Here is a 15,885-nt window from a genome sequence, read left to right as displayed (position 1 = left end):
AGTGATCAAATGGAGTTAGAAATTCTGTTTTGACAGTTACTTGTAGAACAGCATTTTCAACAGCGATTAATTCAGAGCTGGGTAGTAATATCATCAAAACTAAATCAAAACTAAGTTCCAACTGTTGAGTAATAATATAGTTGGAAGGAAGTGTAGTCCATAAGCTAACACATGGTACCTTTAGATATGTTATAATACGTCATATTCAAAAGGTTACTCGTCTGGCAGCAAGTCTTACGTTCATAAAAGTGCCAATAAAAATGTTTTGCCATTTCAAAAAGTGATTTTTTATGAAAACAGGTGCTCTCCAAAGATGGCAATCATTTATTAAACTACTACAGTTCAAAAGGAAGATGATATAATAGATCAATACACCAGCTAAGGATCATGCAAGACTGTCCTATGAAAAACAGCATTCTGGATTACATAACACAGATAGTGAGGGATTACACCACATGCCCCTGCTGAGCTAGACTTTTGATCTTCTGTATGATTCTATAACTGAGGCCACTCAAATTTGAAGAGTATAAAATATGAGGGTCTCAGTTCAACCACACACTTCTGAAAACAGCCGTCTTGAAAACAATAAAAGAATAAAGTTAAAATTTTACCTTCCCCCGCAACACACACACAATTTTTCTATTCTGAAAAACACAGTTGTTCAGATACTTTCTTAACCTCCTTGGAGCCTCCCCAGGTAAAGTCACCAGTTGCTTTTCCTGGTCATGTTTACATTATAAATCTGATTTCTCTTTAAGGGGAAATTCAATATCATTTTAAAATGATACATAGCTGCCTATGTTTGAATAACATTATTTCCAGACAAAAAGAATTATTAAACAGCTATCTCCACATACCTATAACTTAAATATATAGACCACTAAGTATTACATATATGGAAAAAAAAACACCTTTCCTGAATATTCTGGCCAAAATTAAATTTCAAATACATGTTTTAGAACAATAGCTAGAATCACTACAGAAGTTAAGAGGAAAAAAAGTTGGAAGAGTAGGGTCATCTTTCAGATATATCCATATTTATGGAAACTATAGTGGGCAGTTGTATTTCTCTCTAGGAAAATGCTAGTTTTATGATTCTAGATAAAGCTGCACTTAAACACACTTGGAAATTAGAGAATTCCATATTTCCATACTTCGATTCAGTACCATATACGAAGTCTACACTCAGAAGTACTGTACTATACAGAGTCTAATTGTTTAAAGCAAAAGCAACTTTAAAATTCTGAAAATAAGGATTTCCTTCACTAACAGGCTTTTAGGAGGCCCGAACCCTGCCCCCAATGAGTGCTAAGCCTGTCAGTGTTGTTTTAAGTGGAAACGGTCAATCATTTCTATGATTTCCCCAGAAGAGGCAAGAAGATCCACACGCATACACATTTACATGCGTTGCACGGTGCCAACTATTTCCAACCAAAATAATCATATACACGTCGAGCCGAGCTATTTCTAGCCCAGAAGAGGGTGAACGTCTGGAGAGAGTCTGAGGAAACCCAGCAGGCGATGACTACAGGGGAAGGGGGATGGCGTCTGGGTCCCCTGCCTCCCGCGCGCACAGGGCGCCTGGCACCCGGCACCTGCACGGGGTCCCCGCTGGGCATCCGGGTGCGCGCGCGCGCGCGTCCGGGACGCACCCGCGGAAAGCAAACAAGCCCTGAGGGCCAAGGCGGGCGGCAGCATCCTCGGGCGGGACCCGAAATGCCTTTTCCTACCTGTCACTTTGCCTGGAGCTGCTGCCGGGGATGCGGCGACGGCCGCTGCCTGGAGACCCAGTGTGTACGCGCGTGTGTGTGCGCGCCCGTGTGTGCGTGTGCGTGTGTGTGTCTGTGTGTGAGAGATCTTGTTGGCGGTGCAGCTCACTTACTGCTCCCGGCGCGGCGCCACCACCCCCTCCTCGCCATAAAGAGCCGCCGCCAAGCCCCCTCCCGGCGCACCCCAGTCCCGCCCTCCCGCCTGCCTCCGCCCCCCCTCCCTGGCCTCCCCGCCTCCCCGTCTCCCCGCCGCGCGGTCCTTACCTCAGTTGAGGGCGGGGGTCTCCGCCGTGGCTCCCCAGCGAGCCCACGGGGCAGCGCCGACCCGCCCGCCCACCGCCGGGCCCTGCGCGTCCCCCGCTCCGGGCCCCGCCGCCCCTCAGCGGCCAGCCGCTCCCTCCTCCCCTGCCCCCGAGCCTCCCTCCTCGTTCTCGCCTCCCGGCTCCAGAGCCCGAGCTGTCGCCTCGCAGCCCCAACCTGCCCAGGCTACGGAGCATGCCCAGTGCGGCGCGCCGGGCTGGGCTGGGGGTGGGCAGGGGCCGGGCCGGCCGCCCAGTTGCCGCGAGCCCGCAGGGCGAGGAGTGGGCGCCGACTGGGTCGGGGGCGCAGCCTCGCGAGCCGGGGGCCGAGCAGCCGAGGCAGGTAGTGGGCAGCGCCAAGAGGAGGTGGGTGGGGCATCCGGGGAAGCCGGCCCGCGGCGCGCTCCTCTGGGGTCTCCCTGGCGGCTCCCCGCGGCATGTGCCCCATGCCCAGGGTTCGGGGACGCACGGGATGGCGCTGGGCGCAGAACCCAGGGAGCGGGGGCAGAAGAGCGGCACCCTCCTCGTATGGGAGACCCGCAGCCCGCCGTGGGCCGTGTGGAGGGGCTCAGGACTGGCCAGAACGGGGCCCCCAAAGCCGTTGGCTAGGTGGGGGACGTGCTTATTTGTTTATATTCGGTTTCATAAACCCATACAACGCCTACAATGCGTCCTGCAGTGTTCTAAACGCTTTTTATTCATTTAATCCCTAAAACAGTCTTCCAAAGAGTACTACTGCCTCTTTTTATTTCGCGGGTCTTACACAGAGCCACGGAGATTAAGTGGTTCCAAAAAGTCTTCCCACAAGTGCAACCTCAGACATGCAAACCCCCCAGACTTTGGTCCCTGGGATGCTGGGGTGCTGCTCCAGCCAGTTCCTGGCTTTTCCCGGCCCTACAACGGCCCCCAGGTGCCTCCGAGTCACACTCACACCCAGGCCCTAATGGTGTTCGGTCTGGCATCACCCTTGTGTGGACCCTCACAACGTGCTGCTCCCGGACTCCGGAGGGCTCCCTCCTCCCCACTCCGCCTCCTCCTTCTCCCGGCCGGCGGCCACCAAAACCCGGAGACGTGGCACCTGCGCAGTGGGGACTGGGGCCATGCTCGCAGCTGCACTAGGCATGCTCAGCCGCCTGAGCCGGTCCGGCTGGCCAGGAGGAAAGAAAGGGCCAGACGGGGCGTGAAGTGTAAGAAATGGAGGGGGAATGTGTGTGCAAACAATAGTCCAGGCTCTGATGGGCAGGGGCAGTTGTAGATGCAAAAGGCTCATTCCCCTGGCACATCCTGGCCATTTCCAGGCAGGGCTAAGAGATGGGGGGAATAATCATCAAAAGTTTAACCAACTGGGCATCCTTAAGCAAGAGGAACCTGAGGCCCCACTGACCACTCCCCAGCTCAACTACTAAGCTGTAATTTTAGCTGAGCCTGGAAAAAAAGCTCCTCAGCAGCTGAAGCTGTCTGCCTGTGAAGAAGCCAAGAAAAATATCCCAGACCAAGTTTCCCCGCAAGATTGGAAAGGAAAGATAGATCCCAGGGAAAGGCTGGTGGCTCTTCACTGTTAGGGATATTAAAGATGTGGTGATTTTGGCTGGGCGCAGTGGCTCACGCCTGTAATCCCAGCACTTTGGGAGGCCAAGGCGGGTGGATCATCTGAGGTCAGGCGTTCGAGACCAGCTTGGCCAACATGGTGAAACCTCGTCTCTACTAAAAATACAAAAAAAAAAAAAAAAAAAAATTAGCCGGTCGTGGTGGTGGGCACTTGTAATCCCAGCTATTCAGGAGGCTGAGGCAGGAGAATCTCTTGAACACGGGAGGCGGAGGTTGCAGTGAGCTGAGATAGCCCCACTGCACTCCACGCTGGGCAACAAAAGCAAAACTCCGTCTCAAAGAAAAAAAAAAGGGATCTGGTGATTTTGAGTGATTCCAGCATGATAAGGCAGTGTGTAATGGGCATACAAGTTGCCTGGGGATCTTGTTAAACTCCAGATTTTGATTCAGCAGATCTGGGGTGGGATCAGAGATTCTGCATTTCTAACAAGTTCCCACACCATGCTGATGTTGCTGTCTTTAGATAGAATTTTAGTTGCAAGAGGTTAGGGCAGTATTTTAGGCCTGTTCTTTTTTTTATATGTATAAGAAAACCAAGGTTCAAAAAGGTTAAGCAATTTGCCCCCAGGTCACAGGGCCAAGAAGTAGCATCACTAGGCTCAAACCCAGTTCTCCAGGGCTTCCTGTATATTTTCCTCTATTCCCCAGGTATCACTCACAGACAGATGAGCTGAAGCTGTGAGTCTTGACAGTTTTTAACAATAGAACATAATATTAGTAGATAATGCCCAAACATACTATATCAGTTAGCCTTTAGTGTGTAACAAACCACACCAACACATAGTAGCCTAAAGCAACAATTATTCATTAGCTCACAATTCTGTGAATCGGTAACTGGAGCTAAAATCAGCTGAGCAGTGTTGTTCTCCTGGGCCTACTCATGCAGCTGCAGACATGCGGAGCTTGGAGCCTCATCCGGATGGCAAGGATGACAGGGTATTCCCATATGGCTTCTTCGTATGGTGAGTTCCTAGTTCCCAGCAGCAAAAGAAGGAAAGCCCCAATTTAAAATAGCATTTTATACCTCTGCTTGCTAATGTTCTACTGGCCAAAGCAAGCCACATGGCCATGCCCAGATTCAAAACATGGAGAAATCAACTTCAATTTTGATAAAAGGAGACACAAAATAGAGTAGTATTTTGTTTTTAAAATCTATCACACACATCAGATTCCATAAAACTAGCCCTCCTGCCTTAGAGTTCAAAGTTGTGTAGATTAAGCCTATCTTTCATTTTATATATTGGTAAACCAAGTCACAGTAATCTTTGTTGTTACTGTTAAGTCTTCAATCTAATAATGTGTTTATTAAGGAATCTCAACTCAGTTAGGTATAAACATTAAATAATTTTTTTCTCTAAATCTTAAATTCAATCCAAATTCTAAATTCCCTTACCCTGCCTTTGATGACGTATTAGATGGTCATTCATTCAATTTTTTTTTTTTTCGAGACAGGGTCTCACTCTGTTGCCCAGGATGGAGTGCAGTGGCATCATCACCGCAACCTCAAACCCAGGGACTCAAGTGATCCTCCCACCTCAGCACTCCCAGTAGCTTGGACTACAAGCGTGCGCTACCACACTTTGGTAAATTTTTTTATTTTATTTTTTTGTAGAGACAGAGTCTCACTATGTTGCCTAGGCTGGTTGTGAACTCCTGGGTTCACATGATCCTCTTGCCTCAGCCTCCCAAAGTACTCGGATTACAGGTTTGAGCCAAAGGATTGAGCTTGGATTACAGGTTTGTGCCTGGCCCATTGAACAAATTTTTTGAAACCTTCTATGTGCCAGGCACTACTCTTTGGCCAGGATACTAAAATAAGCAAGAGACAAAAATAATTGCCCCTAAGAAACTTAGATACTATCACAGGAGATAGACAATAGCATATTAAAAATATATAACATTGGGCCGAGTGTGGTGGTTCATGCCTATAATCCCAGCACTTTGGGAGGCCAAGGTGGGCAAATCACTTGAGGTCAGGAGTTCGAGACCAGCCTGGCCAACATGGCAAAACCCCAACTCTACCAAAAAATACAAAAATTAGCTGGGTATGGTGGCATGCGCCCATAGTCCAGCTACTCAGGAGGCTCAGGTGGGAGAACCACTTGAATCTGGGAGGTGGAGGCTGCAGTGAGCCAAGGTCATGTCCACTGCACTCCAGCTTGGGCAACAGAGTGAGACCCTGTCTCAAAAAAAAAAAAAAAAAAAAAAAAAAAAATATATATATATATATATATATATAAAACATTGAGTAGTGCTAAGTAGTGTTTTATAACCTATATAAGTAAATATATATATAATCTCTCTGTCTCTTTCTCTCTCTCTATATATATATATGTAAAACATTGAGTAGTTTTACTCAATGTTACTAAGAACCATGGTGAAAAGAAGGCTCCCTGAGATGAGGTAGAGAGGCAGCTGTTTTAGATAGGGGTCAGAGATGGCCACTCTAAGGCCATTTGAGTGGAAGCTGAATGAGAGATGTTAATATCTAGAGAACAGTGTTTCCAGCAGCGAGACCAGCAAAGGCTCTCAGATGAGAATATGCTTGGCATGTCCAAGGGATGAAAGGAGGCCAGAGTGGCAGAGCAAGACATGGAGTGAGCAGAAGTGGGGTCACAGAGGCAGCAGGGGGCCAGACCATGTAAGGTCACAGAAACGACTTTGGACTTTAGTCTGGGTGTGTCATGAACCCATTGGAAGATGTTAAACAGGGTCATGACATGATCTGATTGATGGTTTAGGAAGATGTGCATTAAGAATGCCTATAGGAGGGAGGGTAGGAAAAGCAGCCTATTCTAAGGATATAGCAGTGGGTCCACTAGGGCAGAGTTTATCACTTTTTAGCATTAAAACTCAGACCAAGTGTATTAGTCTGTTTCATGCTGCTGATAAAGACATACCCAAGACTGGGTAATTTATAAAGGAAAGAGGTTTAATTGAGTCACAGTTCCACATGGCTGCAGAGGCTTCACAATCATGGTAGAAGGCAAGGAAGAGCAAAGTCACATCTTGCATGGATGGTGGCAGTCAAGAGCTTGTGCAGGGGAACTCCCCTTTATAAAACCATCAGATTTCGTGAGACTTATTCACTATCAGGCGAACAGTACAGGAAAGACCCATCCCCGTGATTCAATTACCTCCCACCGGGTCCCTATCACAACATGTGGGAATTGTGGGAACTACAATTCAAGATGAGATTTGGGTGGGGACACAGCCAAACCATATCATCAGGTTAAACCTTCACCTTCAAACTCAACTTAAATTCAGTCTTCTGTCTTCTCCCTGTCCCATTGCAGGCCCTACTACGTGCCTTAATTCTTGAAGTGGAAGGTTAGTGGCATAGGATCTGGCATTTAAACATTTTCCTACCCGCTGCCCTTCCCCAGCCACCCTCCCCAACCCTGCCATTTGCCCTTCAAGGCCTAGTTCCGCCAGCATGTTGGGCAGCAAGAAGAAAAGGCCAGTGTCTCTACCTTTGACCTATAGCCATTATGGCCTTCTCTTGGTTCACTGTGGCTGCTTCTCTGGCTAGGATATCAGGGACACACTCTGTCAGGAGTGCAATGCAAGCTCTCTGCCATGGAGATAATAAGGGAGGCCCTTGGAAGGTCCTTCTGGAATTCCAACCCCAGGTTCTCCTTTTTTCCCGGGCTCCACAGTTCTCTTCATGGTGGTCCAGTCTAGAGCATCTCAATGCTGGGTCTCACATGCTAGGTAGGCCACCCTGTTGGGTGAGGCATCTGCAAGAAAGTTAAGCTGAAGAGCCTTCTAGAGTATCTACTGGAAGCCCAGAGAAAATAGAGAAAATTGCCCATCCCAGCCAGGCTAATGGGTTGGCCAACAGGAAGGCAAGTAAGATGGAGCTGTTTCTGCAGCAAGGAGGATGCCTAGACCAATTTTGAAGACTTTCTCTAGAATGTGGATCCCTGAACACCTCATCGTGCTCAGCTGCAGACTCTAGTTATCAATTACCTGGCAACATTGTGTTATGAAAATTAACATTCACCACAAGAAAAGCCAAAGCAAACTGCAAACGCCACCAGTTCTTTACTTTGATTTGTATAAAGTCTTGCTTATTGTCATTGTTACTTAATATGAAAGGATAATAGTGACAATAAGGACCTTTAGCTGAATAGTCTCAACCGTATTAGCAAAAGATCATGTTGTATCTCTTTTAGACAAAGGGCAGTACATCTCTTGTTCCCATTTAAAGTGGCACATTAATTACAGTTTTCACCTAGCTTTTTGCATGCTGTCCTTTGGAAGACAGAGATCACCACTGGCCCATTTGTCCAGTTTACCTTAATTAGAGACATATATCTTTGAAAAGTGGGCAGCACACAGACAGGCCTGATACGAGCTGTCTGGACCTCAGGGTATCCTTTCCCTAACTTTGTGTCTTGTTCCCCTGTGCACTGAACAACTAAAACAACTTTGGTTTTCTTTGACTACCAAAGAAAATGATAATGAAGAAAATTGCCTAAGGATTGAGTTTATGTGCAATGTAATGTCTGGTAAAAAAAAAACCCCCACTGAACTTTTGATTAAATTAATCATTGATTGGAGTGTAAAGGGAAAATAGAAAAGTAAAATAAAGATTAATTCCATTCCAAACTACTTGCTTAAGAATAGAATTTTGTATATATCAGCTAGGCTTAGGATATGATTACACTGCAGATGTTCAACTAGACTGGATGATGATGATGAAGAAGGTGATGGAGATATTTTATATATATATATGTACAATAAAGTACAAAAATCTTAAGTGGGGGCTTGAGGAGTTTTACTTCTGTAAACATCTATGTGACCACACCTCAATAAAGATATAAATCCTTTATAGCACTCCAGAAATTTCTTCATGCACTTTTTCAGTCAATATCCTTCCCACATACAAACACACACACACACCCCACCACCACCACCACCACACCACAGGTAACCACTATTCAAACACCACAGATTTGCTTTCTCTTGTTTGTGAACTTAGTATAAATGAAATCATGCAAAAGGTACTCTTCCGTGTCTGGTTTCTTTCACTCATCAGTACGTCTGGGAGATTCATTCACGTTGTAGCTTGTATCTGTAATTTCTTCCTTTTTATTGTTGTGCAGTATATCATTGTATAATAAAATAGAAGGTATTTATACAATCTGTTTTGATGGTAAAAAAAAAAATTGTGGGATTTTTTTAAAAGTGCACATGAAAGGTCCTTGAAAGCTGGTCTTGGCCGGGCACGATGGCTCACGCCTATAATCCCAGCACTTTGGGAGGCCAAGGCGGGTGAATTACTTGAGGTCAGGAGTTCGAGACCAGCCTGACCAACATAGTGAAACCTCATCTCTACTAAAAATACCAAAATTATCTGGGCATGGTGGCACGCAACTGTAATCCCAGTTACTCGGGAAGCTGAGGCAGGAGAATCACTTGAACCAGGGAGGCAGAGGTTGCAGTGGCCACTGCACTCCAGCTTTGGCAACAGAGCAAGACTCTGTCAGAAAAAAAAAACAGAGAGAGAGAGAGAGAGAAAGAAAGAAGGAAGGAAGGAAGGAAGGAAGGAAGGAAGGAAGGAAGGAAGGAAGGAAAGAAAAGAAAAAGAAAGAAAGAGAAAGAAAGAAAGAGGAAGGAAGGAAGAAAGGAAGGAAGGAAAAGAAAGAAGAGAAAAGAAAAGGAAAGGAAAAGAAAACTGGTCCTGGTACTACTATACTACTTCTTTCCATATTCTCTATTCCTAGCACAATGTGGTATACTAAGTGCTCAATACTGGGTTGTTTCGTGAGAATAAAGAATATTCTGTGTCATGGTAAAGTAAATTCCCAAATATTTTATTCAAAAGAACAGAAATAAAATTATGACATATTTCTGGATAAAAAGGGGTTTACTCCAAATAATTCAAATGACAATTAAAGTATTTTTCTGATGCCAAAACATCAGTAATCATTCCCTTGAAATGTGGGGAATATGTGCTGTTAAATTTAAATCAGAAAAGCCTCAAAACTGATATCAGCATTTAACCTACAGAATATGATTTACAAATGAGTGCACTGTTCCCACTTACATGTTGTTTATGACAGGATTACGTAAAATGAAATCAGAGCATATGGAAAATATACCCAGTACTTAATGAGGCTGCTCAACTGCTGGCCTAATTGCATGGTTTTATGTTTCTCTCCATTCTTTAAATGTGAACAAATCAGTTTTGTAAATACAATGATTCGTTCCTACCATTTCTGTTATGCTGCAACAAGATTAGAAAAATACATTAACTTACAATATAAATATCAATTGCACACTCAACAAGACTCAATGTTCTTTTCTTTCCTTCACTGACTCCATGTGGTTGGAATCACAACAAAAGCACAATTCAGTTAAAATGATTGTTCCTCTATGCCTCAGGAAGCCCAAAATTTTCACCCACACACAAAAATAAATTTTTTACATTATTTTTTAGTCAATTTTGCCATTGTGATTAATACTGACCAAAATAATAATAATTTTTTTCTGTTTTCCACCTAGAAGTGACTTAGAGGGTCAAGTAATCCAATCATTTCAACTAATTGATGAACTTTTTTTTTTTTGAGACAGAGTCTCGCTGTGTCACCCAGGCTGGAGTGCAGTGGCGGGATCACGGCTCACTGTAAGCTCCGCCTCCCGGGTTCACGCCATTCTCCTGCCTCAGCCTCCCTAGTAGTTGGGACTGTAGGCACCCGCCACCACGCCTGGCTAATTTTTTGTATTTTTTAGTAAAGATGGGGTTTCACCTTGTTAGCCAGGATGGTCTCGATCTCCTGACCTCATAATCCGCCCACCTCGGCCTCCCAAAGTGCTGGTTGGTGAACATTTTAAGTCCGAGAGGCTGTGTGACTTGGTCAGTTTGCATACCCAGCTGATGGGACTCCAGCTTCCTTTTCAGAAATTGGACTCACATCAGTTCAACAAAATCCAGAAGAAAGAAGACAAGATTAATTGAATTTTTACAGAATTTTATGAAGCTTATATTTTAGCTCATGATCAAAAGAAAAATTTCCTTGCATTTCATAGGTGTTTCCTCAAAGAGGTTCCTTTTCTAGACTTTATTAAACTGAGCTGGCAGGGTGCAGTGACTCATGCCTCTAATTCTAGCACTTTGGAAGGCTGAGGCGGGTGAATCACTTGAGGTCAGGAGTTCGAGAACAGCCTGGCCAACAAGGTGAAACCTCGTCTGTACTAAAAATGCAAAATCAACCAAGCGTGGTGGTGCATGCCTGTAATTCCAGATACTCAAGAGACTGAGGCAGGAGAATGGCTTGAACCAGGGAGGCGGAGGTTGCCAGAAAGTCCCATCTAAAATTTAAGCAGGACTACCACATACAGTAGGTCAGGTTGGGCACTGCATAAGGACACTCAGTCAATGGGCCAAGTGTTCGCTGAGATGCTCCTCTTGAAAAGCCTTTTGCTTGGCACTGGGCTGAATTGGCCCCAAAGATGTAGTACACTTTTTTATTTTGCACAAAATTGTGGTATAGGTCTTACTCTTTGGAGTGGATGCACCCACCAGGTTTACCTTATATATATAGTGTTTTATAAAATGCAGCAGATTTGCAGACAAATAACTAACAGCAAAGGATTTGTGTGATGTTTATGCTTTTTCCTTCTCTTTCAAAATAATATTAATGCAACCAGAAATGAATGTGTCCATTTTGGCTGGTTCATAAAGGGCTTTATTCTATCTCAACTTCATGGTAATGGCAGAAGTACCAGAGAGAGGAAGTGCCAATGCCAAGCCCATTTCACACCTCTGCTTGCATCGTGTCTGCTACCATCTTGTTTTGCCCAAAGCAAGTCACTGGGTTGGGCCCGGTGTTTAGGTATAGGGCAAAGTGACCTGCCCATAGTGGGAGGGTGCTGCAAAGGGTACGGATCGAGAGAGCAGTGAATACTTGAAGTTATGACTGCCATCTACCACATGACATTATTAGATTTCACCTTCCTTAAAGAAAAGGACTGTTTCTTATTTAAATTCTAATCTCCAGGGTTCAACATGGTGCTTGGAATATAGTGAGGTGGTAAAAAGTATTTGCTGAACTAAAAATAAGTAGCCCTGCAATCTACCAGGTGGCTGGAACCAGAACCAGTGAATCTTTTATTATTTTTTTGTTTTATTTTTCATTGACAAATAATAGTTGTATATATTTATGGGGTACAAGATGATGTTTCCATATTTGGCTTCTTCAGCAGCCTCATATTTTATTTCGAGTCTGTTATTAAGTAGATTCATCTACACCATTTACAAATATCTCTTAAATTATTCTTTCCATTCAAAACTCAGCTTCTCTAACCCCTCCAGTAGGAATTAAGCCTCTTAGACTTCCCCAAAGCACCTGGTACCGTCTTATTTCATAGCACTTGCCTCATTATTTAAGAGTTATCTGTTTATCTGTCTCACCTCAAAGGAGCGTGAAACTCTGGAGGGTAAAATCAGGATTCTAACTCATTTTTTCCCTGCCAAAACAACTGCAGTATACATTTTATAATAGGCAGTACATGCACAAAATACAAAATTCAAAAGTCATAAAAAGGGGTATGTTCCAGAATGGCTAGAAGATTTGGAATGTTCTCAATACAAAGAAATGATAAATGTTTAAGGTGATGGATATCCAATTTCCTCTGCTTTAATCATTACACATTGTATGCATGTATCAAAGTATCATATTTATCCCATAAATATGTACAATTATTATGTATCAATAAAAAGGGGTATGGCCAGGTGCTATGGCTCACGCCTGTAATCCAAGCACTTTGGAAGGCCGAGGTGGGTAGATCACTTGAGGTCAGGGGTTCAAGACCAGCCTGGCCAACTTGGTGAAACCCTGTCTCTACTAAAAATACCAAAACTAGCTGGGCGTGATGGTGGGCATCTGTAATTCCAGCTACTCAGGAGGCTGAGGCAGGAGAATCGCTTGAACTGGGAGGCAGAGTTTGCAGTAAGCCAAGATTGTGCCACTGCACTTCAGCCTGAGCTCCATCTCAAAAAAACAGGGGGGTGGTGGGGTTGGGGGGAATACAGAGAAAAAGACTGCCTTTCCCCAAGACTTCAAGTTCTGAGAGGGAAGCATTATATTCCTGTGCCTTATTTAGCCTGCCTGTGAGTCTATACCAGTGTATGTATACAAACTTATATACATACATTCTTTGTTCTTCTTATACACTATTCTCTTTAAAATTTTGTAAATTATATATATGCATGTAGAGCAGCCTCTATGTTTGTAACAGCTTCATATCATTCCATTGTATGGATGTGCCATGATTTATTACATCTGTACAATTCATGACTATTCCTTACTATAAGAAACAGTGAAAGTAATAATTCCCACTCCCTTCTCCTTTTCCTCCTCTTCAGCATCCAAAACTGTAGTTGCTTACCACGTAACTTGTCTCAGTGTTAATCTTTGAAGCTTTAAATATATCTTTACTTCTAATACTTGCTTTATTTGATTTATAATATCTTTGACATCTGGTTCTAAAGGTAATCAGTATATTTACATTGCTTTTCATCTTTCTCCTCCTTCCTTTCCTGAATGTTACTATGTTACTCCTACATTTTCTGGGTTTGATTGGCATTTGATTTAGTCTTAGTCTTATAATTAAATCATTTCATTGACAGTGAATGTGCTGTATTTTCTCCAGTCATCTCTTGGTTTGCTGACATTTGGCCTATAATAATTTTTTAAGGGATTATGGAATTCATAATCCTTAATGAATGCATGCCAAGATGTCTGTCTGTTCACTGCATACTTAATTGATTGCTTGACTTTGTTTAAAATTTTTGTTTTACCTTTTCTTTCCCTGAGGACTTTGTAGGCATTGCTTCTAGCATATAATGTTGCTGTGAGGGTGTCTGAGGCTGGTCTGATGCCTTTTCCCTTAAAGATTAATTTTTTTAACCAAGATTTCCAAAGGATTCTTTATCTTAAAAGTAAAATAATTTTACTATAATATTTTTACATCAATGGTAATATTTAACAGTGAAAGACAGAATGCTTTCTCAAGTTTTAAATTCAATGTTGTTATGACTAACATTTTCTCATATTATATTTTCTCATATTTTGAGATGAACTATATGTGCCTTAGATTGCCTTGTTGGTCTTCCATATGTCATTTCTCTCTAATCTTTCTTAACTCTTCATTCTTTTACGTTATATTTTGCTCACTTTTCTTAATCCTATCTTCCATGTCTGCTACTGTGTTATTCGGCACAGATTTTTTTTTCTTTGTACTTCTCACTGGAGTCTTTATTTTTGTGATTTATTTTTCTCTCCCATTTTTCCCTTACCTGTGCTAACTAATCTCCTGGTTATATCTTACTTCATCTTCTCTGAAGTTTCCTGGTGAAACAGATTTGCATTTATCCTTCCAGCCCACAAAAAGGCAGCTTCAGGGCTATTCCCGAAGCAAGGTCTCTTTCCTCCACTCTGCTGCACTGAGAGACAGCTTCCTACAAATAATCATATCTGCGTAAGTCTTCATCAGCCCTGACTCTTTGGTAGAAAATTTTGTCTAGGGAAGCTCTCACTACCAGCTGATAGGCTTCCTTTCTGTTGTTTAAAACAATCATGTGTAAATTACATTTCAAAATTTTTAAAATATCCCTAAAAATAGGCTGTGTGCTTTGGAGAATTCTACTCTATTGTCTTAGTCTTAGATCTACTTCAGTGGGGTGTCTTGTTTCAGCATCTTCCTATATTCCTAGTTGATCATCATTGAATGTTGCACCCCTTACTTACATATTTGTTAAGGGTCAGGAAGTTGTGTTTTTTCCTCATTTTCTTTTGTTTTAGTGTGCTTTGCAAGAGGGAAAGGAAATATTTCTTTACTAGGAAATTTTAAAATCAGAAAAGCATAGCAATAATTTCTATATTCTAGCTCATTTGTCTTCTAATTTCCAAGGTCTAGTATGATAGGTACTTAATTAAATTGCTAAAAGGAAAACAAAGAAGGACAGTGTATTAGTTTTCTATTGTTGCTCTAACAAATTACTTACAAACTTAGTGGCTCAAAGCAACACACATTCATTATCTCAGTTCTGTCGGTTAGAAGATCAAAATGAGTCTCACTGGGTAAAATAGGGGTGCCAGCAGAGCTGTGTTCCCTTCCAGACTCTCTAGAGGAGAATCTGCTCCCTTGCATCTTCCAACCACTAGAACCACCCGTACTCCTTGGCTCATGGCTCCCTTCCTCCGTCTTCAATGCAGCAATGCTGGTGGCGGGTCAAACACTTCCCACATGCCCTCACTCTGACCTTCTTTTCTTGTTCCCTTTCTACTTTTAAGTAAATATATGATTATATCCAATCCACCTACATAATCCAGGATAATCTCCAATATCTCAAAATCCTTAATTTAATCATGTCTGCAAAGTCTATGTTGCCATGTAAGGAAACCTATTTATAGGTTCTGAGGATTAGGACACGGACATCTCGGCGGAAGAGAGCATTGTTCTATTATAGAGGAAGGAAGGAATTAAATGAAAAAGTAACTTAGTGGTTCTTATGCAGATTTAATTCTACAACACAATAGCAGGGTTCTATTTGGCATTAATAGAGGCTGTAAAGTTTCAAAGTACTCAAATACTTGGCCTATCCTGAGTTAAGTAAAAATCTGACAGAGTGGGATTGAAAATCATATTTTGTCTCATATAAATATACCTTGATTAATCCTGTTTTTAGGAAGAAACTATATCATTTAATATATATTATTCGAAAAGTCTGTTAAAGCATTTCCTAGATGTACTGGTTACCAACATAGTAAATAGTACAAGACGGGCCCGCAGACCCTCTGGTCTGTGGCCTGTTAGGAAGCGGGCCGCCCAGCAGAAGTTTAAGACGGTATAGCCAGTGATCATTACCTCCTGAATTCCACCTCCTGTCAGATCAGCTGTGGAATTAGATTCTCATAGGAGTGCGAACCCTGTTGTGAACTGTGCATGCAAGGGATCTAGGTTGCATGCTCCTTATAAGAATCTAACTAATGCCTGATGAGCTGAGATGGAACAGTTTCATCCCAAAACTATCCCCCCCACCACCCTCCATGAAAAATTTCTTCCAGGAAACTGGTCCCTGGTGCTAAAAAGGTTGGGGACGGCTGGTATAGGAGATCAAATATAAATATAAAATTAAGTGTAAATATAAAGCAGTATATACAGTTTAAATATAGGTATAAAATATAAATAAAATA

General features: G+C 42.9%; 1 protein-coding gene and 1 long non-coding RNA gene across 18 annotated transcripts in view; one reads left to right on the top strand and one right to left on the bottom strand.

Moving 5' to 3' along the window:
- The window catches only part of PLCB4 (phospholipase C beta 4), a 435,586-nt gene extending 433,326 nt beyond the window's left edge, over positions 1 to 2,260 (bottom strand). For 5 of the 16 annotated variants that reach the window (XM_055104916.2, XM_055104913.2, XM_034947289.4 and 2 more), the window contains exon 1: positions 2,034 to 2,162. The gene's annotated coding sequence lies outside the window, so the exon portion shown is untranslated. Of the gene's footprint in view, positions 1 to 1,730; positions 1,937 to 2,033 lie in introns of those variants that run through there. The other 11 variants (XM_063601097.1, XM_034947275.3, XM_057300886.2 and 8 more) reach the window with 5 other exon arrangements.
- Positions 2,261 to 4,891: 2,631 nt separating this feature from the next.
- Positions 4,892 to 15,885, top strand: part of LOC117977182 (uncharacterized) — a 35,147-nt gene continuing 24,153 nt past the window's right edge. For both annotated transcript variants that reach the window (XR_010111007.1, XR_004668174.2), the window contains exon 1: positions 4,892 to 5,259. This is a non-coding gene — a long non-coding RNA (uncharacterized LOC117977182). The remainder of the gene's footprint in view (positions 5,260 to 15,885) is intronic.

The sequence above is a fragment of the Pan paniscus genome, chromosome 21, assembly GCF_029289425.2.
Source record: "Pan paniscus chromosome 21, NHGRI_mPanPan1-v2.0_pri, whole genome shotgun sequence".
NCBI lineage: Eukaryota > Metazoa > Chordata > Mammalia > Primates > Hominidae > Pan > Pan paniscus.
Note: the sequence above shows the minus strand (reverse complement) of the source record. Positions and strands in the feature narration are given on the sequence as shown.